Below are 13,569 nucleotides of genomic sequence, written 5' to 3'. Positions count from 1 at the left end.
ATTCAAGCCAACAACAGCCAGGCAGGCAGGCAGGCAGGCAGGCAGGCAGGCAGGCAGGCAGGCAGGCAGGCAGGCAGGCAGGCAGGCAGGCAGGCAGGCAGGCAGGCAGGCAGGCAGGCAGGCAGGCAGGCAGGCAGGCAGGCAGGCAGGCAGGCAGGCAGGCAGGCAGCTATCCCCACTGCCACCCCTTGTTACTGCTCAAACCCAGAGCCTGTTCAGCAGCTACAGAGAGTTGGTGAGGGATCTACGGGACAAAGCGGATGAACAGGCGAACTGAAGGATGAGTATGAGATGGTCACTGACACACAGTACTGTACAGTGAGTCACTGCGCTTCTCGACTTCACTTCCTCTTCTAGATACAGGAACACTCCCAACTGTCCATAGTGGTCACTGAAATGCAGCCCGTAGGACCTATAAGAACTGAGATTATGACGGGATGTTCACCATTGATTCGTGGAACCAAATGGGACTTCTTGCTGCCCACAAGACACGTTCACTGACTATTTCTCCCAACCCCTATCTATGCCATTTAACAGCTGCACTGACTCTCTCGGTGGGTGCAGCCGCAGCACACCCCTCTGCCTTCATCCTCCGTGGTTCCAGGGAGGTCAGAGGCTTGCAGCAGGTGGTGGGGGACGGTGAGGAGGTGATGGTGGAGTGCCATGGAGCCGGCAGGCCAGGAGCAGGTTGTTGGATTGCTCTGCATACTGAGAGGCCTGATTAAACAGGGGCTTCCAGTCCAGGACCAGGATGTGTCCAGAGAACAGACAGAAGAGACAAGCGTGACGGCCCACACAACCTCTGCCGCAGCTGCTGTTAGTCAGGTGACACCCAAACTTCTCACCCCTCTCCTCCCTTTCCTCCACTCTGGATGGGGACACGGGCCACTGAGCGGGTGACACATCTCACACGGAGCAGACCCACCGCCACCAGGCACGCTCTTCTGTACTGTCCAATTCCCGGCCTCCACTGTGACAGACCATTTTATGCACCCCCCCCCCCCAACATCCAACAATCCTGTGTGAGTGTCTCTGGAGCGTACCAAGTGCATTACGGTAACTGATGAGTGTTATCATGGCCAAAATAAAAATCAGATGAGTAAATCAGCCCATGATTGGGGAAATCTTTGGCGTGACACAGGGAGAGAATTTATGGAGCGTTGCTGACATGTGGTGATTGCTTTTAAGTCTCTCTGTTGTGTCTTTCTCCCAATGAGACGGGGGACGGGAGAGAGGCCTGTAGCCTGTAACCATCTGATATGAGGAATAGGTAAGCAGGGGGACAACTCTGATGCCTGCTCAAACGATTCCCATGGCTCATTGCATGTGTGCAGTTTGTCAGATTGGCCTGTCAGGAGCGTGTCCTTGCCCCCACTATCTCTGTGGCAACAGCAGACACCGACATGAGAGGAACCCATCAACACCTCGACACGGAGAGACAGAGGTCAGCCATCCGCTGTAGACGAAAATGGTATGATATTAGTGGAGTATGGTATGCAGAAATGGCTGAGCTTTATCCACAATATCTCCTCTCATTAACGTTAGCTGTTAATGTTGCTGTTTATGCTTGTGTTCTACACCAGCTCCCCCTAATTAGGCGTGCCGGGGTCTAAAAATACACAGCAAACTAAATTGTGGTGTGAAAGTACATGCAAATCTGATGATGTACAGGAATAATGGGGGAGATTAATGTTGCGCTGCGGAGGAAAGTAATTGTGTTGACACTAACGCACAGTGAAAGTCTTCTCTGTCGGTTGGCGAAGCTAACCGCTGTGTTGAGTTGTTGTGTTGTTGTGTGGATGGACGGATGCTGCACGGCACGCCGGTGACGCCGCGGCTCTGCCGGTGTTGGTTTTGTGTCGGTGGTGTCATGGTGAAGGTGTTAGCCAGGGTAAAGGAGCACCATGGTGGCATCTTCCTCTTGTGTAGCAGCATAGCCGAGCTGTCATTCCACCGTCGCTGAGTTACAGTGGCCATGGACCACAGAGAGGACACAGGAATACTGCCCAGATACAATAGGCCACAACACAACTCAGAGGACAGCAAAGCTGTGGATAAAGGGCTCTGGTCTGAAGGAGTAGCGCTGACGAGGCCAGCTGACACTGTAGGTTTGGACAAGTATCGTGCTCTAAATCCCCGCATACACAATAGAAATATGAGAATTCCGAAGTCCAATATAACACAATACATTAGAGTAGGAGTCAGATAGGAAGACACACAATCTACTGTTGAAAGAGTGAGTCAAGAGACGAATGTGTTCTACGAAAGCTGTCCCCCTCTCAGCCCATCCAGGCCTTCATCTCCACATACCAACAAACTAACTCACAACAACACTCCTCCCCTCCAGCGCTGAGGCAGGCAGACACAGTCACCCAGGGCAACGTGGCTGGACAGGGGCCTGGGGGGGGGGGGGATACAGAAATAGATACAGAGAGACAGACAGAGAGAGCGAGAGAGAGAAAGAGAGAGAGACACGGAGAGAAACGAAGAGAGCACGCACGAGAGAGAGAGAGATAGAGAGAGAGTCCAACATATGACTGTGGAGTTGTTTTTAGCATGTGTTGCGCAGTGAGTGGGTGTGGGCATGCTGGCCATGCTGCTTGCCCAACTCAGACTGGACCTGAGATCATTATCCTGTCCCCCCGCTGGACAGACCAGATCAGACTCGCCAGTGTCCGCTCCAGAACCCTGCCCCGGGGTTTACCGTCTGCTCTGCTAGCTTGCCCACTCACTTCATAGTGGATAGAATTACACCACGCCACATGCATGAGTTGAGGTCCACTACTATGATACTATTGGGCTGTGTTTTTATATGGCACCATATCCCCTATATAGTGCCTGGTCAAAGTAGTACATTACTGTATAGGGAATAGGATAGCATTTCAGGAAGACATGTTGGACAGGGGAGCAGGTGTAATGGGGATTTGTAAACCCTGGGGGTTATAGGCTCAGCAGAGCCCCAGTGATCCATCTAGCCAGCCAGGCTGCTGCATGGTGCACATCCCCTTTCCTTTCAGAGTCCCTCCGTCCGTCTTTCCTTTCAGAGTCCCTCCGTCCGTCTTTCCTTTCAGAGTCCCTCCGTCCGTCTTTGTTGACGGCTCCTTCTGATCAAGGTGACTTATGGCGGAGCGAGTGGTGCAATGGCGTTCTGGTCAACAGCTCAGTCCCTGACAGATGACAGTGTTGGACAAGCTGCCACGCTATGCTGCTGATACCTCTGATAATTGGAGTGGAGAGGTGGATAGGCTGGACAGATGAAGCCCTGGCCGGTCCCCAGTCAACGGATCGATAGTGTAATCACAGCGTTCCAGGTGTTGAGGTGAGGTGCTGCTCTGTCCGCCCGCCCGGCCGGTTGGTGAATACAAAGAACGGGCCGGGCCCTCACCAGCCACTGGGAAGGTCACGACTGAGGCTCTTTGTCTGTCCAGCAGCCCTCTTTTCTTTTTATTCCCTCTGTCTGCCTGTCAGTCACTCACAGTGTTGGTAAATATTGGAAATGTGCTCTAGCCCCTGGCAACAAAGACCTTTTCAACCAAGTGGTCATGTAGGAATGATCGCTTGTCCATGTCAGTCATGTTTATTTAGTATTCTGTTTCTCAGTTGTACAGTATTTTTTATCTCTCACAGTTGTATTTGCCTGATACCGCATTCTATTTGCCTATGTTCTGCCAGGCAAACACACAGACTACTCAACATCGGTTTGAAGAGGCGAAGAGATTCCATAATTGCAATTTGTGCTCCTCACAAGTCAATAGATGGTGACTTTATCAGCAGCCAACACACAGGAGGGTTTGTTCAGAGAGAGTTAATTGAATAGGAAAATCAGGTCCTGGCTTCACACACGCCAAGTCATTTTCATATCGCTCAAATGTCACCAGGCATTGGGGTGACAGCCGAGAGCTCAGGCAGACTGGTCACCTGACAGGTACCATTAAGCACCAGTGCTGAATAGAAGATGGAGGCCATAGACAGACGCTGTAATATATGTTTTTCTGTGATGGAGGCTTTATGAGGCAAAATGAGAAATCCATGTGTTGACTTTAGAGAGTACATACAGTGAATAAGAGGGGGATCTATCTGTGTGATCCCAGGGAGGATATTGAGAGAGGAGATCATGGTTTGTAATCCACCATGGCTGTAGTGGTGGAGATGAGAGTGGATCAGTAGCCAGTAGGAGATCTAGTCAGAACTCCCTGTGAGGGATTTACATTCATCCAACCTGTCGAGCATGGATCAACCCAGTAGAATGGATGTTTTGAAAAGAAAATATATTTAGACGGATCAGATAGCTAAGGCTGAAGGACAAAGGATTCCAGATAGGTCACTGGATTATCAAGAGACGGGCCGAGTAAATGGAAGAACACAGCCGGAGACGGACCCTTGTTACAATAAAGAGACTGATCGCTAGAATGGAAAGAGAGGTGAAGAAGAAAGTCAAAAGAAACAGAAAAAGGGGAGGTAGAGAGAAAGAGAACTAGCCAATTAGCAGGAAGCCAGCAGGTGTGGTTTTTCTCTGGAGCCCCCCTCCCTCCCTCCTCCATAGAGTCTCTCCATCCCGGCTGGGGTGGGGGGTGGGGGGGGGGTGTTGCTGTGCTCGCCTTAAAGAGCAGGGAGTTTCTATGGCAACCGCCTGGCACGCTCTGTCTCCAGGGAAACGGAAATGTCACAGCTTAAGCGGTCTCACAGAAAGCGAGGGCGCGAGGGAGAGAGGGAGAGAGGGAAGAAGAAAAAGAAAGATGCAGGTAAGAGCAGGGGAAAGCTCTGATGAGATCAATGTACTACTTCTTGTCTTTGTGGCAAGGCTGTCACATTATCAACAAATGATCTGTACGATAAAATGTATCTGCTGACGTCTCCTCTGAGCCACCCACTTCCTCTCCAACCTAGTTTGTAACCTGTAGGAGATGAAGGAGTATACAATATGTGGGATCATTTGGAGACATTCCCTCAGTAATCATGGCAGGAGTAAACCCATAGCCTTGTGTCCCTGAACGCAACAAAACACTAAAGGGCTTTTTAAACACAATCAGGTTCCATTTGTTCATTCAAATATTTACAGCCACAAACAACTTTGACAAATGAAGGCAGCCTGAGAGAAAGCCCACATGCCTGCCGTCGGCAACCCCTGAGTGGGTGAGTGTTGTGTCAACGCCCGCGTTTGGTACAGAGCTGGATGGAGCCTGAACCTCCAAATTACACATTAGCCAACCTTGGCCTGCAGAAAGCTCATTAACCTGAATGGTTGCTGATTTCTCCACTACTAACACAGCATTGAGTCCTTTCCTGGAGGGCTGGACCCGTGGACTCATCTGCAGGTGTTTCAGCACCCCTCAAGGTCTCTGGTTAATCAGCGTAAACAAATGTTTTTTTTTGTCACGGCAGCGCCCGCTTTAGCTTAATGTAAGCCATGCCATTATGGTTATGGGCAAGGCCTTTACTTTCCCCAGAATTCTTTATCCATTTATATACTAATTGTGCCCCATCTGGGATAATTGACCTGTCTAAGTCTACCCTGTTGTGATGCAATGAGGTCATTTGAACTGCTCTGGAAAGTCACGGAAGAAATGAAAAGAGGGAGATGTGGAGAAAGGGAGAGAGAGAGACTGAGAGTAAAAGAGGGGGTCTCGGGGAGGGGAGTTGGCTGGCCAGCTAAACGGACCATTTCTCCAGTATGCTGCTGTGTGCCTGCCTGCCTGCGAGTGTGGCCCGGCCATGCCTAATTTACTTCCTCTTTTGTCGTTGTTGTCTCCATTCCTCGGTTGATTAAACCAACCTCGTGCAGCTATGCTCAACAAATAGCCTAATTGAGGACGACCTTGGTAAATGATATATCAGCCCTCTCCTCCAGAAGTGCCACCTGCACCAGCAGCAGCAGCAGCAGCAGCCCAGCCCCCCAGCCCATCGCCCCATCAGCCCACGCACACAGACAGGCCTCGCATCAGCCAAAGTCATTTCTCGCACGACCTTTCCCACAAATCACTGCGGTGACACAACGTGGATGGATCACTGGAATGGGACACATTTGTAACACCTACAGCGTTCATCAGATACAAGCAGATACCCATCAATTATTTCCTTCCATTTGCAACTTAGCTTCACGGCATCCAGCCCCACATCAGGACAAAATAAGTGAACAAAAACATTCATATCTACTCCTTGCAGCAGCTGCAGCAGCCAGCGCCACACAGGATTCTCATTAAATTTCCTTTCCCCCTCTTTCTTTGTCTCTGACTTTAGATGGGAGAAGGGGGAGGGAGAGGGGTTTGGTAGTTTGTGTTCAAAGTGGCCTAGCTGCAGAGGATCTGATGGCTCTCTCAGTGCAGTCTCTGGTGGGATCTCTCACAGCACAGCACAGCACAGCATAACACAGGATGCAGATGCCTGTCTGCTCTCAGAGATGCCAATGCCTTCATACATAATGAGCCTGGGCTCCAGCAGAGAGAGAGAGAGAGAGAGAGAGAGATGCAACACAAAGCAGCCAGCCCAGAGAACAAGCCATCGCTGCCCTCAATTCTCTCTGTTTATTTGCCACCACCAGCCCCACCGTCCTCTCCTCTCATCTCCCCTCCGCACGGTTCATCTCGGCGCTGAGCGATGCTCCTGCCCAGTGGTATGGGTGACACTGATGTGTTTCTCAGGAGGGATGTGTATCCTGCAGGTAAACACCTGGAGGCTGAGAAATCACCCTCCCAAAGTCTGCCACGGACAGGACGGGGTTGCGGCGTGATGCGGTGTTAACAAAGTGAGACTCATCGTTCTGCCTGTCGCTGACTCCCTGGCTGGGCTCTGGGATGCACACAATCTCATACGCTCTGTGTGGCCAGGTAGAGAGGGATGATATAGGGAGATGTGGGGAGCACAGGGATATAGTAGGATCCCGCTTTCAAAGAGAAGGCTATATCTCCATCTTGGACACGTGGGAGCACTATGGAGGAGGGAGAGAGAGGCTGTATAGAACAGCGGGGAGGTGACCTCTAGCAGAGAGACCCAGAGGACAGAGAACAGTAGATCTTAACCACCACGTCCCTCACATCACAGCCACATCATGGACACATCACAGCCCCTGTTGCCCCGGAGGCGGGATAGGGAAGCGCTGATAAAAATAGGTCATACCACCAATAAACAGCCTGAGAGGAAGGCAGGAAGGGAGTGAGGAAGGAGAAGAGACAGAGGGAATGCCATGTCCATCACCCTGAGGAGAGGAGCAGCGAAGGGCCCACTCCTGTCATTCCAGAGGTCACTCACAACTCTCAGCCTCTCCCAACCTTTCACATCACTCACATCACCGAGCCTCTCCCAACCTTTCACATCATCCACAACTCAACGACACCCAGCACACTGTCAGGCCTCAGCTCTCCAAATCAAATGGCACACAGGGGGGTAATGCATACCGCAGATCTGCTAGTGACAGAATACCATTGAAGAGTGAGTGAAAATCAATCCCTGAGGCCACTAACACCAGAATCACAACAGGGGGTGAGCATGTTCCCTACAACACAGCCGATTAATCCCTTAAGCATGGAGAGCCAGGCCCCATACGGCCCCCAGTCTCCACACTCACTGTGATCTGCCATCATACACACACACAGGCCATCCAAAGGCACAATGGCTGTAATTATTGTCTGGAAGGAGACAGCAGTCACTGGAGACAACTTTCATTAGTTTGTTAGGTTATAAACATGGAAACCAGGGATGCTGGGTGGAGGGAGGGAGGGAGATGAATGGCTGGGAGCAGTAGATGAGTTTCTGCACACCCCTCTCTCTTTCTCTTTGTCTCTCTCTCATCTCTATATATTTCTCTCTCTCTCGCCCCCCTCCCTCTCTATCTCTCTCTCTCTCCTGTCTCTCCTCATCCGCACCTCAGAGCTGTCCTGACACCGCGGCCTGACCTGCTTATAGAGAGCTTTCGTTCATGCGTCTGACTGACGGGGAACATGTTGCTGTGATTTCAACAGGCCTGACTGGCCACAGGCCCCTCAGCATCCCAATGCTCTCTTTCTAACCAGGCCCTGCTCCCAAACCATCAATCAGCTGGTGATTTTATCATGCAGATGTGTCAAAACGTCCAGCCCCCATGCCACGGGGCTCCTTGCCTCCCCTAATAATGCATTTGTTTGGCCACTTTCTAAATAACTCTGTCATGAGATTTACTACCAAACTTCAGTTCGTTAATCTTTTACAAATGATCCAATATCACAGGACTTCATTAAATAAATCATATCTCTCTCAGATGTTTGTAAATCCAATTATTTCTTTAACAAATTGGATTTCACTCTTATTATTTGTATTTTTTCCTGCTGTTGGCTCCGGCGTTGACGCTGGGGGATGATGCAAACGGTGTGTTTTAATATCAGGGATGCTGATAATGTGTTTGCTTTCATCACTGCAGCTGTAGACAGTGCAAAGGCCAGGCGCCCACTCAAGAGCTGTGATCTACTTCCTCTGCTCTGCCTTAATCATATTGCAGTGCTGCTCCAAGGTGTTTAAAGGACATTTGTGCATGACAAAATACAATGTGTTGGACAAAACAGAGAGATGACAGGAGGAGGCTGGCCCCACGGACACCATAGTGAGGAGGGAGACCAGCCGCAGATTAGGCCTACATCTGAATTATAGCCGTATTCCCTATATAGTGCACTACTTTCGACCAGGGCCCATTGCACTATTTAGGGAATAGGGCACCATTTCAGATGCATCCTGGGACTAAGACAAGGCAGTTCTGCTGGGCATCTTAACACACAGTGTGGCTGTAGAGCTCATTCTACAGGGAGTAGAATTAGACATAGAAAATAAAGATGAAATACCATAGAAAGAGCCCAACTCTGACGCATAGCTATCTTTGAACTCTGGTGAGGAAAAAACAAGTCTTTGCAGAACAGAAAGATCCCCCTTTCTTCCTCTCATGTCATGTGATCTGTTCTCTTTGCACTACAATCAACACACATTCAAAATAGAAAAAGAGGTGTATAAAAAAAATGAAGCCGTAAAAAGTGAATTCTCAGTGGGCCGGCTCTGTTCTTCTTCTTTGTCTTCACAACACAACTCTCCATGGAAGCGGTGTGGAGCAGCAGAGCATAGTGGGAGTCCCCAGAGTTCCTGTGTCCACTCCGAGCGATGCTCTCTGCTCTGTGCCCCTCTCTCTGGGGATGGGGGAGGCGCAAACACCAAACAACAGCTCCACATCGGTGCTCTTTCTTCTCTCACGTCTCCTCTGTTCAACATCTACCAACCTAACGTCTATGTATATATATACATCTCTGGAGCACGGCCCCCATTACAATGTGTGACTGGAAGGTGAGGAGGATGAGGAGCCCTGAGGTAAAGGAAAGAAGAGGAGGAGGGATGAGGAGGAGGACGAGGGGGAGAGGGCTAAGTGGAGGGGCTTGTTAATGCTGTCCTTTAAAGCCCCCAGCCTCCTGGTGTTTTCCCAGTCTGGTGTAAACGGATGAGTCAAGGAGGAGAGCAGCTTGTCATCTCCGACCCACTCCTATCAGAAAGATCATTACGGCAAATGGACAGCGGTGGAAACTAAAAGCCTGCTCATTTGGAAGGAGACAGGAGTGCGAAGCGGAGGAGAGAGAAAGAGGACGGACAGACACAGTTAGTTATTCTGTCGTTCATTTCTATTCTCCTGCCCATTGGCCTAGATCAGTGGTTCCCAAACTTTTTATAGTCCCGTACCCCTTCAAACATTCAACCTTCAGCTGCGTACCCCTTCTATTACCAGGGTCAGCGCACTCTCAAATATAGTTTTTGCCATCATTGTAAGCCTGCCACACACTATACGATACATTTATTAAACATAAGAATGAGTGTGAGTTTTTGTCACAACCCGGATCGTGGGGAGTGACAAAGAGCTCTTATAGGACCAGAGCACAAATAATAATATAATAATAATCAATAATTTTGCTCTTTGTTTAACCATCTTACATATAAAACCTTATTTGTTCATAAGGTGTGCTTGAAATGATGCACATAACTCTGCAATGTTGGGTTGTATTGGAGAGAGTCTCAGTCTTAAATAATTTCCCACACACAGTCTGTGCCTGTATTTAGTTTTCATGCTAGTGAGGGCCGAGAATCCACTCTCACATAGGTACGTGGTTGCAAAGGGCATCAGTGTCTTAACAGCGTGATTTTCCAAGGCAGGATACTCTGAGCGCAGCCCAATCCAGAAATGTGGCAGTGGCTTCTAATTAAATTTAATTTTCACAGAACCGCTTGTTGCAATTTCGATGAGGCTCTCTTGTTTAGATATCGGTAAGTGGACTGGAGGCAGAGCATGAAAAGGATAACGAATCCAGTTGTTTGTGTCATCCATTTCGGGAAAGTACCTGTGTAATTGTGCACCCAACTCACTCAGGATCTTCACTATATCACATTTGATATTGTCCGTAAGTTTGAGTTCTTTTGCACACACAAAATCATATACTGATGGAAAGACCTGTGTGTTGTCCTTGTTAATGCAGACAGAGAAGAGCTCCAACTTCTTAATCATGACCTCAATTTTGTCACGCACATTGAATATAGTTGCGGAGAGTCCCTGTAATCCTAGATTCAGATCATTCAGGCGAGAAAAAACATCACCCAGATAGGCCAGTTGTGTGAGAAACTCATCATCAAGCAAGGGGTCAGACAAGTGAAAATTATGGTCAGTAAAGAAAACTTTAAGCTCATCTCTCAATTCAAAAAAACATGTCAATACTTTGCCCTTTTTGTATGTCGTAAAAGTGTTACATGGTCGCTGCCCATATCATTGCATAGTGCAGAAAATACACGAGAGTTCAGGGACCTTGCTTTAACAAAGTTAACCATTTTCCCTGTTGGGTCCAAAACGTTTTTCAAGCTGTCAGTCATTCCCTTGGCAGCAAGAGCCTCTCGGTGGATGCTGCAGTGCACCCAAGCGGTGTCGGGAGAAACTGCTTACACGCGTATCACTTCGCTATGTCTCCCTGTCATGGCTTTTGCGCCATCAGTACAGATACCAACATAAGCAGCAGCTACGTTTGGCTACATACAGACCGTTAGTGTAATTCTCGCAAGAGAGTAACGGTTAATGTGATTGGATGTTAATTATTTGACTAGGCTACCTGTATTTGACATTGTGTTGTTATTCCGCTGAACACTAGATGGTTTAATTTTATTTTTGGCAGTGAAACGAGGCTACTTGGGCGAGAAAAAAACCTCACAAAATGTATAGCCCCGTTGGAAAATATAAATTGACTGTTTGAAAATGTGAAGAAAAAAAAGAAAAGAAATTGCCATATTTTTATTTGGCGTACCCCAGACGGCATTGCATGAACCCCTGGTCTAGCAGATAGCAGGGTAGGTAATGACCCTTAATCAGAGGAGATGCAGTGCTCTCTCCTCTCCTGATGAGACCCAGCGGGTCGATGGGCAGGGCATTCTGAGCTTCTGCTCGGCCAGCAGCACGAATACCACATTAAAAGACCCTCATAAAGGAAGTAAGTCTGGGCATAAAAGAAGGACAACACAAGCCAGAGAACCTGGGTTGGCAGGTTGGTTGGTTTTACACAGAGGTGAGGTGGACAAGGCAGGCCTTATCAGAACCCCAGATTGTGGCCGATGCCAACAGGAGCCCTGCGGCCGTGCAGAAAGCCCTGAGGGTGTAGCGTGACATGCCAGCTCTAGCCTGTGCCCTTCCTGTCCTGGGCAGGGGGTCGATGAGGCAGGGGGGGGGGGGGGGGGGGGGGGGGGGCGGGGGGGGGCAGACAGCAGGGTCACAGACAGGGGGTCCAACCCAGACTACATGGGCTGCACATGACAGCATCTACAGCCCCATCATGCCCCCTCTGCCCCCCCCCCCCCCCCTGCTCTTCCTCACTGTCCCCCTGTCACCTTGCCTGACACTGCCATACTAATCAGGGCCATACATACTCTACAGCACATACAAAGAGATGCTCTTAATGATGTCTGTGTCCTACCCCCTCTCTCCCCCACCACACCCACCCCTGCCTGCCATGATCTATTTATTTACCATGATCCTGAAAATATAGAGGGAAATGAAAACACACCTTTTTCATTATTTTCTTCTTCATTCAAGTGCTTTCCAGCTGACTAAAATTCATATTTATGCTAATGCCTTGACTCCCTCTCTTCCCCGTCTCGGGCCTCTTCACACGGGGAGAGACAGGAGACGGGCTAGAATTAATGACATTGCATCGGAGGTAATGTTTGTCGCGTTTCATTAGCTGGTATATCTTTAATTTCCAATAAACACAGTAATTAGGGGAGGTATCCGCGGAGACGAGGCCCGGGCTCCGCTGCTGCCGTGGTAACAGCTGTAACCAAATCTGCACCAAGGTAACAGCAGTCAAGGAGGGCTTTCAGCTTAACCAAATCCAGCCGAAGACGGGGAAGGGGCTAGGATTCAATTATATGGAAATGAAGCCCACCAGCCCATCACAGATACCAGCTCTGACATTCACAAGAAGAAGATAGAAACAGAAACCTGTGAGAGCATCTGCAGCAAAGGATTGACCTGAGGCGTTGGTCAATTTTCCCAAATCTATGTTAAACATATGCAAGAACACATCCGCACATCTGTGCTATAAACATGTTCCATCTACACACATATAGATACACCCGGAGGCATACATATTCTATTTCTTTTCAGTATTTTTTATAGAAAAATCTTCATTTCCCTTGCCGTTCAAAGAACCTGATCTTTCAAAGTGCTTAAAGGGGCAATCCACAGTTGCCATATCCATTTTTGGACTTATAAATGAATGATATGTATCCATTGATTGTTGAATAATACAATATCTCTCGTACCCCATCAGAACCCAAAATATATGCTTGTTTTACTCTGTAAAGAATGTAAATGTAAACAAACATTGCATAGCCTCAAAACATGTTTAAAAGTATATGTGGATATCATGTATGGTCACTCCTTGCATCCATAGCTCTGCCTATGAATTTCACTTCTCCAGCTCCAGTCCTCAGCTTTTTACCGAAACAGTGGTGGGAGTAACTTTGTTATTCTTTCAACTGCGGATTGCCCCTTTAAGACTGGAGTAAAATCCAGAGAATATTTTTTTAAATCATCCACTTACGTATTACACAGAATCCTCCTCATTATTGAGCAGAAAGGGCAGGGGGAGGAATTAATCCTACACATTAAAATGGACGACTACTGAGACTCATGTACAGAGAAGCAATTTACCATCCTGACCTTTCAGTCTTTCAAACATCCTACTGACCCCCCACTTTACTGCAGCTGTCCAAGGCTATTCAGGGACTGGTCCAACCAGCTCTTTCTCTCTCTTCCTCCTGGGCAGAGGAATGCTCAACTCAGACAAAAAAAGAAGGGAGTCAGAGAGAAAGAGAAAGAGAAAGAGAAAGAGAGAGAGAGAGAGAGAGAGAGAGAGAGAGAGAGAGAGAGAGAGAGAGAGAGAGAGATGCTGTGAAAGGTAGGTGTAATGGGAGTTGACACAGCCTGCGTTCCGACTGCTGACCTCACAGTCAGAGTGTCCTGTTTGTTTAGACACAAACAAATAGTGAAGCAGGGAAAGCTAATAGACTCTGGTAGGGACCCAACACTCAGTC

At 48.6% G+C, this 13,569-nt stretch overlaps 1 protein-coding gene across 1 annotated transcript in view; it reads right to left on the bottom strand.

The window, feature by feature from the left end:
• Positions 1–13,569, bottom strand: part of celf6 (CUGBP Elav-like family member 6) — a 152,975-nt gene that overhangs the window by 84,337 nt on the left and 55,069 nt on the right. The window lies entirely within an intron of this gene.

Source organism: Salvelinus namaycush, chromosome 1 (genome assembly GCF_016432855.1).
Source record: "Salvelinus namaycush isolate Seneca chromosome 1, SaNama_1.0, whole genome shotgun sequence".
Lineage (NCBI taxonomy): Eukaryota > Metazoa > Chordata > Actinopteri > Salmoniformes > Salmonidae > Salvelinus > Salvelinus namaycush.
The sequence above is the reverse complement of the archived record's forward strand: the minus strand, read 5'-3'. Positions and strand labels throughout refer to the sequence as shown.